A 17,565-nucleotide genomic window follows, 5' to 3' on the forward strand; every position below is an offset into this window, starting at 1 on the left:
AGAAAGGAGTCAGGAGATGCAGAGCATCACAGCTATGATAGAAAGGAGTCAGGAGATGCAGAGCATCACAGCTATGATAGAAAGGAGTCAGGAGATGCAGAGCATCACAGCTATGATAGAAAGGAGTCAGGAGATGCAGAGCATCACAGCTATGATAGAAAGGAGTCAGGAGATGCAGAGCATCACAGCTATGATAGAAAGGAGTCAGGAGATGCAGAGCATCACAGCTATGATAGAAAGGAGTCAGGAGATGCAGAGCATCACAGCTATGATAGAAAGGAGTCAGGAGATGCAGAGCATCACAGCTATGATAGAAAGGAGTCAGGAGATGCAGAGCATCACAGCTATGATAGAAAGGAGTCAGGAGATGCAGAGCATCACAGCTATGATAGAAAGGAGTCAGGAGATGCAGAGCATCACAGCTATGATAGAAAGGAGTCAGGAGATGCAGAGCATCACAGCTATGATAGAAAGGAGTCAGGAGATGCAGAGCATCACAGCTATGATAGAAAGGAGTCAGGAGATGCAGAGCATCACAGCTATGATAGAAAGGAGTCAGGAGATGCAGAGCATCACAGCTATGATAGAAAGGAGTCAGGAGATGCAGAGCATCACAGCTATGATAGAAAGGAGTCAGGAGATGCAGAGCATCACAGCTATGATAGAAAGGAGTCAGGAGATGCAGAGCATCACAGCTATGATAGAAAGGAGTCAGGAGATGCAGAGCATCACAGCTATGATAGAAAGGAGTCAGGAGATGCAGAGCATCACAGCTATGATAGAAAGGAGTCAGGAGATGCAGAGCATCACAGCTATGATAGAAAGGAGTCAGGAGATGCAGAGCATCACAGCTATGATAGAAAGGAGTCAGGAGATGCAGAGCATCACAGCTATGATAGAAAGGAGTCAGGAGATGCAGAGCATCACAGCTATGATAGAAAGGAGTCAGGAGATGCAGAGCATCACAGCTATGATAGAAAGGAGTCAGGAGATGCAGAGCATCACAGCTATGATAGAAAGGAGTCAGGAGATGCAGAGCATCACAGCTATGATAGAAAGGAGTCAGGAGATGCAGAGCATCACAGCTATGATAGAAAGGAGTCAGGAGATGCAGAGCATCACAGCTATGATAGAAAGGAGTCAGGAGATGCAGAGCATCACAGCTATGATAGAAAGGAGTCAGGAGATGCAGAGCATCACAGCTATGATAGAAAGGAGTCAGGAGATGCAGAGCATCACAGCTATGATAGAAAGGAGTCAGGAGATGCAGAGCATCACAGCTATGATAGAAAGGAGTCAGGAGATGCAGAGCATCACAGCTATGATAGAAAGGAGTCAGGAGATGCAGAGCATCACAGCTATGATAGAAAGGAGTCAGGAGATGCAGAGCATCACAGCTATGATAGAAAGGAGTCAGGAGATGCAGAGCATCACAGCTATGATAGAAAGGAGTCAGGAGATGCAGAGCATCACAGCTATGATAGAAAGGAGTCAGGAGATGCAGAGCATCACAGCTATGATAGAAAGGAGTCAGGAGATGCAGAGCATCACAGCTATGATAGAAAGGAGTCAGGAGATGCAGAGCATCACAGCTATGATAGAAAGGTGTCAGGACACTCAGAGCATCGCAGCTATGATAGGAGTAAGGACAAGCAGAGCATCGCAGCTATGATAGAAAGGAGCCAGGACGCGCAGAGCATCGCAGCTATGATAGAAAGGGGTCAGGACATGCAGAGCATCGCAGCTATGATAGAAAGGGGTCAGGACATGCAGAGCATCGCAGCTATGATAAGAAAGGTGTCAGGACAAGCAGAGCATCGCAGCTATGATAAAAAAGGTGTCAGGACATACAGAGCATCGCAGCTATGATAAAAAGGTGTCAGAACACGCAGAGCATTGCAGCTATGATAGAAAGGAGTCAGGAGATGCAGAGCATCGCAGCTATGATAGAAAGGTGTCAGGAGATGCAGAGCATCACAGCTATGATAGAAAGGAGTCATGAGATGCAGAGCATCGCAGCTATGATAGAAAGGTGTCAGGAGATGCAGAGCATCACAGCTATGATAGAAAGGAGTCAGATGCAGAGCATCACAGCTATGATAGAAAGGTGTCAGGACACTCAGAACATCACAGCTATGATAGAAAGGTGTCAGGACACACTGCATCGCAGCTATGATAGAAAGGAGTCAGGACAAGCAGAGCATCACAGCTATGATAGAAAGGAGTCATGAGATGCAGAGCATCACAGCTATGATAGAAAGGAGTCATGAGATGCAGAGCATCACAGCTATGATAAAAAGGAGTCAGGCCATACAGAGCATCACAGCTATGATAGAAAGGAGTCAGGACAAGCAGAGCATCGCAGCTATGGTAGAAAGATGTCAGGACATACAGAACATCACAGCTATGATAGAAAGGTGTCAGGACACGCAGAACATCACAGCTATGATAGAAAGGTGTCAGGACATGCAGAACATCACAGCTATGATAGAAAGATGTCGGACATGCAGAACATCACTGCTATGATAGAAAGGAGTCAGGAGATACAGAGCATCACAGCTATGATAGAAAGGAGTCAGATGCAGAGCATCACAGCTATGATAGAAAGGTGTCAGGACACTCAGAACATCACAGCTATGATAGAAAGGTGTCAGGACACTCAGAACATCACAGCTATGATAGAAAGGTGTCAGGACACACTGCATCGCAGCTATGAGAGAAAGGAGTCAGGACAAGCAGAGCATCACAGCTATGATAGAAAGGAGTCAGGAGATGCAGAGCATCACAGCTATGATAGAAAGGAGTCAGGAGATGCAGAGCATCACAGCTATGATAGAAAGGAGTCAGGAGATGCAGAGCATCACAGCTATGAAAGAAAGGAGTCATGAGATGCAGAGCATCACAGCTATGAAAGAAAGGAGTCATGAGATGCAGAGCATCACAGCTATGATAGAAAGGAGTCATGAGATGCAGAGCATCACAGCTATGATAGAAAGGAGTCAGGACAAGCAGAGCATCGCAGCTATGGTAGAAAGATGTCAGGACATACAGAACATCACAGCTATGATAGAAAGGTGTCAGGACACGCAGAACATCACAGCTATGATAGAAAGGTGTCAGGATATGCAGAACATCACAGCTATGATAGAAAGGGGTCAGGACACGCAGAGCATCACAGCTATGATAGAAAGGGGTCAGGACACGCAGAGCATCACAGCTATGATAGAAAGGTGTCAGGACACGCAGAGCATCACTGCTATGATAGAAAGGTGTCAGGACACACAGAGCATCACAGCTATGATAGGAAGGGGGCAGGATGCCAGAGCATCGCAGCTATGATAGAAAGGAGTCAGGACGCACAGAGCATCGCTGCTATGATAGAAAGGGGTCAGGATATGCAGATCATCACTGCTATGATGGGATGGGGGCAGGATGCGCAGAGCATCACAGCTATGATAGAAAGGTGTCAGGACATGCAGAGCATCACAGCTATGATAGAAAGGAGTCAGGAGATGCAGAGCAGCACAGCTATGATAGAAAGGAGTCAGGAGATGCAGAGCGTCACAGCTATGATAGAAAGGAGTCAGGAGATGCAGAGCGTCACAGCTATGATAGAAAGGAGTCAGGAGATGCAGAGCATCACAGCTATGATAGAAAGGAGTCAGGAGATGCAGAGCATCACAGCTATGATAGAAAGGAGTCAGGAGATGCAGAGCATCACAGCTATGAGAGAAAGGAGTCAGGAGATGCAGAGCATCACAGCTATGAGAGAAAGGAGTCAGGAGATGCAGAGCATCACAGCTATGAGAGAAAGGAGTCAGGAGATGCAGAGCATCACAGCTATGAGAGAAAGGAGTCAGGAGATGCAGAGCATCACAGCTATGATAGAAAGGAGTCAGGAGATGCAGAGCGTCACAGCTATGATAGAAAGGAGTCAGGAGATGCAGAGCATCACAGCTATGATAGAAAGGAGTCAGGAGATGCAGAGCATCACAGCTATGATAGAAAGGAGTCAGGAGATGCAGAGCATCACAGCTATGATAGAAAGGAGTCAGGAGATGCAGAGCATCACAGCTATGATAGAAAGGAGTCAGGAGATGCAGAGCATCACAGCTATGATAGAAAGGAGACAGGAGATGCAGAGCATCACAGCTATGATAGAAAGGAGTCAGGAGATGCAGAGCATCACAGCTATGATAGAAAGGAGTCAGGAGATGCAGAGCATCACAGCTATGATAGAAAGGAGTCAGGAGATGCAGAGCATCACAGCTATGATAGAAAGGAGTCAGGAGATGCAGAGCATCACAGCTATGATAGAAAGGAGTCAGGAGATGCAGAGCATCACAGCTATGATAGAAAGGAGTCAGGAGATGCAGAGCATCACAGCTATGATAGAAAGGAGTCAGGAGATGCAGAGCATCACAGCTATGATAGAAAGGAGTCAGGAGATGCAGAGCATCACAGCTATGATAGAAAGGAGTCAGGAGATGCAGAGCATCACAGCTATGATAGAAAGGAGTCAGGAGATGCAGAGCATCGCAGCTATGATAGAAAGGAGCCAGGACGCGCAGAGCATCGCAGCTATGATAGAAAGGGGTCAGGACATGCAGAGCATCGCAGCTATGATAGAAAGGGGTCAGGACATGCAGAGCATCACAGGTATGATAGAAAGGTGTCAGGACATGCAGAGCATCGCAGCTATGATAGAAAGGTGTCAGGACATGCAGAGCATCGCAGCTATGATAAGAAAGGTGTCAGGACAAGCAGAGCATCGCAGCTATGATAAAAAAGGTGTCAGGACATACAGAGCATCGCAGCTATGATAAAAAGGTGTCAGAACACGCAGAGCATTGCAGCTATGATAGAAAGGAGTCAGGAGATGCAGAGCATAGCAGCTATGATAGAAAGGTGTCAGGAGATGCAGAGCATCACAGCTATGATAGAAAGGAGTCATGAGATGCAGAGCATCACAGCTATGATAAAAAGGAGTCAGGCCATACAGAGCATCGCAGCTATGATAGAAATGAGTCAGGACAAGCAGAGCATCGCAGCTATGGTAGAAAGATGTCAGGACATACAGAACATCACAGCTATGATAGAAAGGTGTCAGGACACGCAGAACATCACAGCTATGATAGAAAGGTGTCAGGACACGCAGAACATCACAGCTATGATAGAAAGGTGTCAGGACATGCAGAACATCACAGCTATGATAGAAAGGTGTCGGACATGCAGAACATCACTGCTATGATAGAAAGGAGTCAGGAGATACAGAGCATCACAGCTATGATAGAAAGGAGTCAGATGCAGAGCATCACAGCTATGATAGAAAGGTGTCAGGACACTCAGAACATCACAGCTATGATAGAAAGGTGTCAGGACACACTGCATCGCAGCTATGATAGAAAGGAGTCAGGACAAGCAGAGCATCACAGCTATGATAGAAAGGAGTCATGAGATGCAGAGCATCACAGCTATGAAAGAAAGGAGTCATGAGATGCAGAGCATCACAGCTATGATAGAAAGGAGTCATGAGATGCAGAGCATCACAGCTATGATAAAAAGGAGTCAGGCCATACAGAGCATCGCAGCTATGATAGAAAGGAGTCAGGACAAGCAGAGCATCGCAGCTATGGTAGAAAGATGTCAGGACATACAGAACATCACAGCTATGATAGAAAGGTGTCAGGACACGCAGAACATCACAGCTATGATAGAAAGGTGTCAGGATATGCAGAACATCACAGCTATGATAGAAAGGGGTCAGGACACGCAGAGCATCACAGCTATGATAGAAAGGGGTCAGGACACGCAGAGCATCACAGCTATGATAGAAAGGTGTCAGGACACGCAGAGCATCACTGCTATGATAGAAAGGTGTCAGGACACGCAGAGCATCACAGCTATGATAGGAAGGGGGCAGGATGCCAGAGCATCGCAGCTATGATAGAAAGGAGTCAGGACGCACAGAGCATCGCTGCTATGATAGAAAGGGGTCAGGATATGCAGATCATCACTGCTATGATGGGATGGGGGCAGGATGCGCAGAGCATCACAGCTATGATAGAAAGGTGTCAGGACATGCAGAGCATCACAGCTATGATAGAAAGGAGTCAGGAGATGCAGAGCAGCACAGCTATGATAGAAAGGAGTCAGGAGATGCAGAGCAGCACAGCTATGATAGAAAGGAGTCAGGAGATGCAGAGCGTCACAGCTATGATAGAAAGGAGTCAGGAGATGCAGAGCATCACAGCTATGATAGAAAGGAGTCAGGAGATGCAGAGCATCACAGCTATGATAGAAAGGAGTCAGGAGATGCAGAGCATCACAGCTATGATAGAAAGGAGTCAGGAGATGCAGAGCATCACAGCTATGATAGAAAGGAGTCAGGAGATGCAGAGCGTCACAGCTATGATAGAAAGGAGTCAGGAGATGCAGAGCGTCACAGCTATGATAGAAAGGAGTCAGGAGATGCAGAGCGTCACAGCTATGATAGAAAGGAGTCAGGAGATGCAGAGCGTCACAGCTATGATAGAAAGGAGTCAGGAGATGCAGAGCGTCACAGCTATGATAGAAAGGAGTCAGGAGATGCAGAGCGTCACAGCTATGATAGAAAGGAGTCAGGAGATGCAGAGCGTCACAGCTATGATAGAAAGGAGTCAGGAGATGCAGAGCGTCACAGCTATGATAGAAAGGAGTCAGGTGATGCAGAGCATCACAGCTATGATAGAAAGGAGTCAGGAGATGCAGAGCATCACAGCTATGATAGAAAGGAGTCAGGAGATGCAGAGCATCACAGCTATGATAGAAAGGAGTCAGGAGATGCAGAGCATCACAGCTATGATAGAAAGGAGTCAGGAGATGCAGAGCATCACAGCTATGATAGAAAGGAGTCAGGAGATGCAGAGCATCACAGCTATGATAGAAAGGAGTCAGGAGATGCAGAGCATCACAGCTATGATAGAAAGGAGTCAGGAGATGCAGAGCATCACAGCTATGATAGAAAGGAGTCAGGAGATGCAGAGCATCACAGCTATGATAGAAAGGAGTCAGGAGATGCAGAGCATCACAGCTATGATAGAAAGGAGTCAGGAGATGCAGAGCATCACAGCTATGATAGAAAGGAGTCAGGAGATGCAGAGCATCACAGCTATGATAGAAAGGAGTCAGGAGATGCAGAGCATCACAGCTATGATAGAAAGGAGTCAGGAGATGCAGAGCATCACAGCTATGATAGAAAGGAGTCAGGAGATGCAGAGCATCACAGCTATGATAGAAAGGAGTCAGGAGATGCAGAGCATCACAGCTATGATAGAAAGGAGTCAGGAGATGCAGAGCATCACAGCTATGATAGAAAGGAGTCAGGAGATGCAGAGCATCACAGCTATGATAGAAAGGAGTCAGGAGATGCAGAGCATCACAGCTATGATAGAAAGGAGTCAGGAGATGCAGAGCATCACAGCTATGATAGAAAGGAGTCAGGAGATGCAGAGCATCACAGCTATGATAGAAAGGAGTCAGGAGATGCAGAGCATCACAGCTATGATAGAAAGGAGTCAGGAGATGCAGAGCATCACAGCTATGATAGAAAGGAGTCAGGAGATGCAGAGCATCACAGCTATGATAGAAAGGAGTCAGGAGATGCAGAGCATCACAGCTATGATAGAAAGGAGTCAGGAGATGCAGAGCATCACAGCTATGATAGAAAGGAGTCAGGAGATGCAGAGCATCACAGCTATGATAGAAAGGAGTCAGGAGATGCAGAGCATCACAGCTATGATAGAAAGGAGTCAGGAGATGCAGAGCATCACAGCTATGATAGAAAGGAGTCAGGAGATGCAGAGCATCACAGCTATGATAGAAAGGAGTCAGGAGATGCAGAGCATCACAGCTATGATAGAAAGGTGTCAGGACACTCAGAGCATCGCAGCTATGATAGGAGTAAGGACAAGCAGAGCATCGCAGCTATGATAGAAAGGAGCCAGGACGCGCAGAGCATCGCAGCTATGATAGAAAGGGGTCAGGACATGCAGAGCATCGCAGCTATGATAGAAAGGTGTCAGGACATGCAGAGCATCACAGGTATGATAGAAAGGTGTCAGGACATGCAGAGCATCGCAGCTATGATAAGAAAGGTGTCAGGACATGCAGAGCATCGCAGCTATGATAAGAAAGGTGTCAGGACAAGCAGAGCATCGCAGCTATGATAAAAAAGGTGTCAGGACATACAGAGCATCGCAGCTATGATAAAAAGGTGTCAGAACACGCAGAGCATTGCAGCTATGATAGAAAGGAGTCAGGAGATGCAGAGCATCACAGCTATGATAGAAAGGTGTCAGGACACACTGCATCACAGCTATGATAGAAAGGGATCAGGATACGCAGAGCATCGCAGCTATGATAGAAAGGTGTCAGGACAAGCAGAACATCACAGCTATGATAGAAAGGAGTCAGGAGATGCAGAGCATCACAGCTATGATAGAAAGGAGTCAGGAGATGCAGAGCATCACAGCTATGATAGAAAGGAGTCAGGAGATGCAGAGCATCACAGCTATGATAGAAAGGAGTCAGGAGATGCAGAGCATCACAGCTATGATAGAAAGGAGTCAGGAGATGCAGAGCATCACAGCTATGATAGAAAGGAGTCAGGAGATGCAGAGCATCACAGCTATGATAGAAAGGAGTCAGGAGATGCAGAGCATCACAGCTATGATAGAAAGGAGTCAGATGCAGAGCATCACAGCTATGATAGAAAGGTGTCAGGACACTCAGAACATCACAGCTATGATAGAAAGGTGTCAGGACACACTGCATCGCAGCTATGATAGAAAGGAGTCAGGACAAGCAGAGCATCACAGCTATGATAGAAAGGAGTCATGAGATGCAGAGCATCACAGCTATGATAGAAAGGAGTCATGAGATGCAGAGCATCACAGCTATGATAAAAAGGAGTCAGGCCATACAGAGCATCACAGCTATGATAGAAAGGAGTCAGGACAAGCAGAGCATCGCAGCTATGATAGAAAGATGTCAGGACATACAGAACATCACAGCTATGATAGAAAGGTGTCAGGACACGCAGAACATCACAGCTATGATAGAAAGGTGTCAGGACACGCAGAACATCACAGCTATGATAGAAAGGTGTCAGGACATGCAGAACATCACAGCTATGATAGAAAGGTGTCGGACATGCAGAACATCACTGCTATGATAGAAAGGAGTCAGGAGATACAGAGCATCACAGCTATGATAGAAAGGAGTCAGATGCAGAGCATCACAGCTATGATAGAAAGGTGTCAGGACACTCAGAACATCACAGCTATGATAGAAAGGTGTCAGGACACACTGCATCGCAGCTATGATAGAAAGGAGTCAGGACAAGCAGAGCATCACAGCTATGATAGAAAGGAGTCATGAGATGCAGAGCATCACAGCTATGAAAGAAAGGAGTCATGAGATGCAGAGCATCACAGCTATGATAGAAAGGAGTCATGAGATGCAGAGCATCACAGCTATGATAAAAAGGAGTCAGGCCATACAGAGCATCGCAGCTATGATAGAAAGGAGTCAGGACAAGCAGAGCATCGCAGCTATGGTAGAAAGATGTCAGGACATACAGAACATCACAGCTATGATAGAAAGGTGTCAGGACACGCAGAACATCACAGCTATGATAGAAAGGTGTCAGGATATGCAGAACATCACAGCTATGATAGAAAGGGGTCAGGACACGCAGAGCATCACAGCTATGATAGAAAGGGGTCAGGACACGCAGAGCATCACAGCTATGATAGAAAGGTGTCAGGACACGCAGAGCATCACTGCTATGATAGAAAGGTGTCAGGACACGCAGAGCATCACAGCTATGATAGGAAGGGGGCAGGATGCCAGAGCATCGCAGCTATGATAGAAAGGAGTCAGGACGCACAGAGCATCGCTGCTATGATAGAAAGGGGTCAGGATATGCAGATCATCACTGCTATGATGGGATGGGGGCAGGATGCGCAGAGCATCACAGCTATGATAGAAAGGTGTCAGGACATGCAGAGCATCACAGCTATGATAGAAAGGAGTCAGGAGATGCAGAGCAGCACAGCTATGATAGAAAGGAGTCAGGAGATGCAGAGCAGCACAGCTATAATAGAAAGGAGTCAGGAGATGCAGAGCGTCACAGCTATGATAGAAAGGAGTCAGGAGATGCAGAGCATCACAGCTATGATAGAAAGGAGTCAGGAGATGCAGAGCATCACAGCTATGATAGAAAGGAGTCAGGAGATGCAGAGCATCACAGCTATGATAGAAAGGAGTCAGGAGATGCAGAGCATCACAGCTATGATAGAAAGGAGTCAGGAGATGCAGAGCATCACAGCTATGATAGAAAGGAGTCAGGAGATGCAGAGCATCACAGCTATGATAGAAAGGAGTCAGGAGATGCAGAGCGTCACAGCTATGATAGAAAGGAGTCAGGAGATGCAGAGCGTCACAGCTATGATAGAAAGGAGTCAGGAGATGCAGAGCGTCACAGCTATGATAGAAAGGAGTCAGGAGATGCAGAGCGTCACAGCTATGATAGAAAGGAGTCAGGAGATGCAGAGCGTCACAGCTATGATAGAAAGGAGTCAGGAGATGCAGAGCGTCACAGCTATGATAGAAAGGAGTCAGGAGATGCAGAGCGTCACAGCTATGATAGAAAGGAGTCAGGAGATGCAGAGCGTCACAGCTATGATAGAAAGGAGTCAGGAGATGCAGAGCGTCACAGCTATGATAGAAAGGAGTCAGGAGATGCAGAGCGTCACAGCTATGATAGAAAGGAGTCAGGAGATGCAGAGCATCACAGCTATGATAGAAAGGAGTCAGGAGATGCAGAGCATCACAGCTATGATAGAAAGGAGTCAGGAGATGCAGAGCATCACAGCTATGATAGAAAGGAGTCAGGAGATGCAGAGCATCACAGCTATGATAGAAAGGAGTCAGGAGATGCAGAGCATCACAGCTATGATAGAAAGGAGTCAGGAGATGCAGAGCATCACAGCTATGATAGAAAGGAGTCAGGAGATGCAGAGCATCACAGCTATGATAGAAAGGAGTCAGGAGATGCAGAGCATCACAGCTATGATAGAAAGGAGTCAGGAGATGCAGAGCATCACAGCTATGATAGAAAGGAGTCAGGAGATGCAGAGCATCACAGCTATGATAGAAAGGAGTCAGGAGATGCAGAGCATCACAGCTATGATAGAAAGGAGTCAGGAGATGCAGAGCATCACAGCTATGATAGAAAGGAGTCAGGAGATGCAGAGCATCACAGCTATGATAGAAAGGAGTCAGGAGATGCAGAGCATCACAGCTATGATAGAAAGGAGTCAGGAGATGCAGAGCATCACAGCTATTATAGAAAGGAGTCAGGAGATGCAGAGCATCACAGCTATGATAGAAAGGAGTCAGGAGATGCAGAGCATCACAGCTATGATAGAAAGGAGTCAGGAGATGCAGAGCATCACAGCTATGATAGAAAGGAGTCAGGAGATGCAGAGCATCACAGCTATGATAGAAAGGAGTCAGGAGATGCAGAGCATCACAGCTATGATAGAAAGGAGTCAGGAGATGCAGAGCATCACAGCTATGATAGAAAGGAGTCAGGAGATGCAGAGCATCACAGCTATGATAGAAAGGAGTCAGGAGATGCAGAGCATCACAGCTATGATAGAAAGGAGTCAGGAGATGCAGAGCATCACAGCTATGATAGAAAGGAGTCAGGAGATGCAGAGCATCACAGCTATGATAGAAAGGAGTCAGGAGATGCAGAGCATCACAGCTATGATAGAAAGGTGTCAGGACACTCAGAGCATCGCAGCTATGATAGGAGTAAGGACAAGCAGAGCATCGCAGCTATGATAGAAAGGAGCCAGGACGCGCAGAGCATCGCAGCTATGATAGAAAGGGGTCAGGACATGCAGAGCATCGCAGCTATGATAGAAAGGTGTCAGGACATGCAGAGCATCACAGGTATGATAGAAAGGTGTCAGGACATGCAGAGCATCGCAGCTATGATAAGAAAGGTGTCAGGACATGCAGAGCATCGCAGCTATGATAAGAAAGGTGTCAGGACAAGCAGAGCATCGCAGCTATGATAAAAAAGGTGTCAGGACATACAGAGCATCGCAGCTATGATAAAAAGGTGTCAGAACACGCAGAGCATTGCAGCTATGATAGAAAGGAGTCAGGAGATGCAGAGCATCACAGCTATGATAGAAAGGTGTCAGGACACACTGCATCACAGCTATGATAGAAAGGGATCAGGATACGCAGAGCATCGCAGCTATGATAGAAAGGTGTCAGGACAAGCAGAACATCACAGCTATGATAGAAAGGAGTCAGGAGATGCAGAGCATCACAGCTATGATAGAAAGGAGTCAGGAGATGCAGAGCATCACAGCTATGATAGAAAGGAGTCAGGAGATGCAGAGCATCACAGCTATGATAGAAAGGAGTCAGGAGATGCAGAGCATCACAGCTATGATAGAAAGGAGTCAGGAGATGCAGAGCATCACAGCTATGATAGAAAGGAGTCAGGAGATGCAGAGCATCACAGCTATGATAGAAAGGAGTCAGATGCAGAGCATCACAGCTATGATAGAAAGGTGTCAGGACACTCAGAACATCACAGCTATGATAGAAAGGTGTCAGGACACACTGCATCGCAGCTATGATAGAAAGGAGTCAGGACAAGCAGAGCATCACAGCTATGATAGAAAGGAGTCATGAGATGCAGAGCATCACAGCTATGATAGAAAGGAGTCATGAGATGCAGAGCATCACAGCTATGATAAAAAGGAGTCAGGCCATACAGAGCATCGCAGCTATGATAGAAAGGAGTCAGGACAAGCAGAGCATCGCAGCTATGGTAGAAAGATGTCAGGACATACAGAACATCACAGCTATGATAGAAAGGTGTCAGGACACGCAGAACATCACAGCTATGATAGAAAGGTGTCAGGACACGCAGAACATCACAGCTATGATAGAAAGGTGTCAGGACATGCAGAACATCACAGCTATGATAGAAAGGTGTCGGACATGCAGAACATCACTGCTATGATAGAAAGGAGTCAGGAGATACAGAGCATCACAGCTATGATAGAAAGGAGTCAGATGCAGAGCATCACAGCTATGATAGAAAGGTGTCAGGACACACTGCATCGCAGCTATGATAGAAAGGAGTCAGGACAAGCAGAGCATCACAGCTATGATAGAAAGGAGTCATGAGATGCAGAGCATCACAGCTATGAAAGAAAGGAGTCATGAGATGCAGAGCATCACAGCTATGATAGAAAGGAGTCATGAGATGCAGAGCATCACAGCTATGATAAAAAGGAGTCAGGCCATACAGAGCATCGCAGCTATGATAGAAAGGAGTCAGGACAAGCAGAGCATCGCAGCTATGGTAGAAAGATGTCAGGACATACAGAACATCACAGCTATGATAGAAAGGTGTCAGGACACGCAGAACATCACAGCTATGATAGAAAGGTGTCAGGATATGCAGAACATCACAGCTATGATAGAAAGGGGTCAGGACACGCAGAGCATCACAGCTATGATAGAAAGGGGTCAGTACACGCAGAGCATCACAGCTATGATAGAAAGGTGTCAGGACACGCAGAGCATCACTGCTATGATAGAAAGGTGTCAGGACACACAGAGCATCACAGCTATGATAGGAAGGGGGCAGGATGCCAGAGCATCGCAGCTATGATAGAAAGGAGTCAGGACGCACAGAGCATCGCTGCTATGATAGAAAGGGGTCAGGATATGCAGATCATCACTGCTATGATGGGATGGGGGCAGGATGCGCAGAGCATCACAGCTATGATAGAAAGGAGTCAGGACATGCAGAGCATCACAGCTATGATAGAAAGGAGTCAGGAGATGCAGAGCAGCACAGCTATGATAGAAAGGAGTCAGGAGATGCAGAGCATCACAGCTATGATAGAAAGGAGTCAGGAGATGCAGAGCATCACAGCTATGATAGAAAGGAGTCAGGAGATGCAGAGCATCACAGCTATGATAGAAAGGAGTCAGGAGATGCAAAGCATCACAGCTATGATAGAAAGGAGTCAGGAGATGCAGAGCATCACAGCTATGATAAAAAGGAGTCAGGAGATGCAGAGCGTCACAGCTATGATAGAAAGGAGTCAGGAGATGCAGAGCATCACAGCTATGATAGAAAGGAGTCAGGAGATGCAGAGCATCACAGCTATGATAGAAAGGAGTCAGGAGATGCAGAGCATCACAGCTATGATAGAAAGGAGTCAGGAGATGCAGAGCATCACAGCTATGATAGAAAGGAGTCAGGAGATGCAGAGCATCACAGCTATGATAGAAAGGAGTCAGGAGATGCAGAGCATCACAGCTATGATAGAAAGGAGTCAGGAGATGCAGAGCATCACAGCTATGATAGAAAGGAGTCAGGAGATGCAGAGCATCACAGCTATGATAGAAAGGAGTCAGGAGATGCAGAGCATCACAGCTATGATAGAAAGGAGTCAGGAGATGCAGAGCATCACAGCTATGATAGAAAGGAGTCAGGAGATGCAGAGCATCACAGCTATGATAGAAAGGAGTCAGGAGATGCAGAGCATCACAGCTATGATAGAAAGGAGTCAGGAGATGCAGAGCATCACAGCTATGATAGAAAGGAGTCAGGAGATGCAGAGCATCACAGCTATGATAGAAAGGAGTCAGGAGATGCAGAGCATCACAGCTATGATAGAAAGGAGTCAGGAGATGCAGAGCATCACAGCTATGATAGAAAGGAGTCAGGAGATGCAGAGCATCACAGCTATGATAGAAAGGAGTCAGGAGATGCAGAGCATCACAGCTATGATAGAAAGGAGTCAGGAGATGCAGAGCATCACAGCTATGATAGAAAGGAGTCAGGAGATGCAGAGCATCACAGCTATGATAGAAAGGAGTCAGGAGATGCAGAGCATCACAGCTATGATAGAAAGGAGTCAGGAGATGCAGAGCATCACAGCTATGATAGAAAGGTGTCAGGACACTCAGAGCATCGCAGCTATGATAGGAGTAAGGACAAGCAGAGCATCGCAGCTATGATAGAAAGGGGTCAGGACATGCAGAGCATCGCAGCTATGATAGAAAGGTGTCAGGACATGCAGAGCATCACAGGTATGATAGAAAGGTGTCAGGACATGCAGAGCATCGCAGCTATGATAGAAAGGTGTCAGGACATGCAGAGCATCGCAGCTATGATAAGAAAGGTGTCAGGACAAGCAGAGCATCGCAGCTATGATAAAAAAGGTGTCAGGACATACAGAGCATCGCAGCTATGATAAAATGGTGTCAGAACACGCAGAGCATTGCAGCTATGATAGAAAGGAGTCCGGAGATGCAGAGCATCGCAGCTGTGATAGAAAGGTGTCAGGAGATGCAGAGCATCACAGCTATGATAGAAAGGAGTCAGGCCATACAGAGCATCGCAGCTATGATAGAAAGGAGTCAGGACAAGCAGAGCATCGCAGCTATGGTAGAAAGATGTCAGGACATACAGAACATCACAGCTATGATAGAAAGGTGTCAGGACACGCAGAACATCACAGCTATGATAGAAAGGTGTCAGGATATGCAGAACATCACAGCTATGATAGAAAGGAGTCAGGAGATGCAGAGCAGCACAGCTATGATAGAAAGGAGTCAGGAGATGCAGAGCATCACAGCTATGATAGAAAGGAGTCAGGAGATGCAAAGCATCACAGCTATGATAGAAAGGAGTCAGGAGATGCAGAGCGTCACAGCTATGATAGAAAGGAGTCAGGAGATGCAGAGCGTCACAGCTATGATAGAAAGGAGTCAGGAGATGCAGAGCGTCACAGCTATGATAGAAAGGAGTCAGGAGATGCAGAGCGTCACAGCTATGATAGAAAGGAGTCAGGAGATGCAGAGCATCACAGCTATGATAGAAAGGAGTCAGGAGATGCAGAGCATCACAGCTATGATAGAAAGGAGTCAGGAGATGCAGAGCATCACAGCTATGATAGAAAGGAGTCAGGAGATGCAGAGCATCACAGCTATGATAGAAAGGAGTCAGGAGATGCAGAGCATCACAGCTATGATAGAAAGGAGTCAGGAGATGCAGAGCATCACAGCTATGATAGAAAGGAGTCAGGAGATGCAGAGCATCACAGCTATGATAGAAAGGAGTCAGGAGATGCAGAGCATCACAGCTATGATAGAAAGGAGTCAGGAGATGCAGAGCATCACAGCTATGATAGAAAGGAGTCAGGAGATGCAGAGCATCACAGCTATGATAGAAAGGAGTCAGGAGATGCAGAGCATCACAGCTATGATAGAAAGGAGTCAGGAGATGCAGAGCATCACAGCTATGATAGAAAGGAGTCAGGAGATGCAGAGCATCACAGCTATGATAGAAAGGAGTCAGGAGATGCAGAGCATCACAGCTATGATAGAAAGGAGTCAGGAGATGCAGAGCATCACAGCTATGATAGAAAGGAGTCAGGAGATGCAGAGCATCACAGCTATGATAGAAAGGAGTCAGGAGATGCAGAGCATCACAGCTATGATAGAAAGGAGTCAGGAGATGCAGAGCATCACAGCTATGATAGAAAGGAGTCAGGAGATGCAGAGCATCACAGCTATGATAGAAAGGAGTCAGGAGATGCAGAGCATCACAGCTATGATAGAAAGGAGTCAGGAGATGCAGAGCATCACAGCTATGATAGAAAGGAGTCAGGAGATGCAGAGCATCACAGCTATGATAGAAAGGAGTCAGGAGATGCAGAGCATCACAGCTATGATAGAAAGGAGTCAGGAGATGCAGAGCATCACAGCTATGATAGAAAGGAGTCAGGAGATGCAGAGCATCACAGCTATGATAGAAAGGAGTCAGGAGATGCAGAGCATCACAGCTATGATAGAAAGGAGTCAGGAGATGCAGAGCATCACAGCTATGATAGAAAGGAGTCAGGAGATGCAGAGCATCACAGCTATGATAGAAAGGAGTCAGGAGATGCAGAGCATCACAGCTATGATAGAAAGGAGTCAGGAGATGCAGCACATCGCAGCTATGATAGAAAGGTGTCAGGACACGCAGAACATCACAGCTATGATAGAAAGGGGTCAGGACACGCAGAGCATCGCAGCTGTGATAGAAAGGTGTCAGGACACGCTGAACATCACAGCTATGATAGAAAGGGGTCAGGATACGCAGAGCATCGCAGTTATGATAGAAAGGGGTCAGGATACGCAGAGCATCGTAGCTATGATAGAAAGGAGTCAGGACAAGCAGAGCATCACAGCTATGATAGAACGGTGTCAGGACACGCAGAGCATCGCAGCTATGATAGGTGTCAGGAGATGCAGAGCATCACAGCTATGATAGAAAGGAGTCAGGAGATGCAGAGCATCTCAGCTATGATAGAAAGGAGTCAGGAGATGCAGAGTATCACAGCTATGATAGAAAGGTGTCGATACGCAGAGCATCGCAGCTATGATAGAAAGGTATCAGGACACGCAGAGCATCGCAGC

General features: G+C 46.7%; 1 protein-coding gene across 1 annotated transcript in view; it reads left to right on the top strand.

Annotated features, from left to right (window-relative positions):
• Positions 1-17,565, top strand: part of ANKZF1 (ankyrin repeat and zinc finger peptidyl tRNA hydrolase 1) — a 39,972-nt gene that overhangs the window by 4,035 nt on the left and 18,372 nt on the right. The gene's annotated exons all lie outside the window — the stretch shown is intronic.

Source organism: Phyllobates terribilis, unplaced genomic scaffold (genome assembly GCF_046119375.1).
Source record: "Phyllobates terribilis strain yellow unplaced genomic scaffold, ASM4611937v1 Scaffold_9__5_contigs__length_417890890, whole genome shotgun sequence".
NCBI lineage: Eukaryota > Metazoa > Chordata > Amphibia > Anura > Dendrobatidae > Phyllobates > Phyllobates terribilis.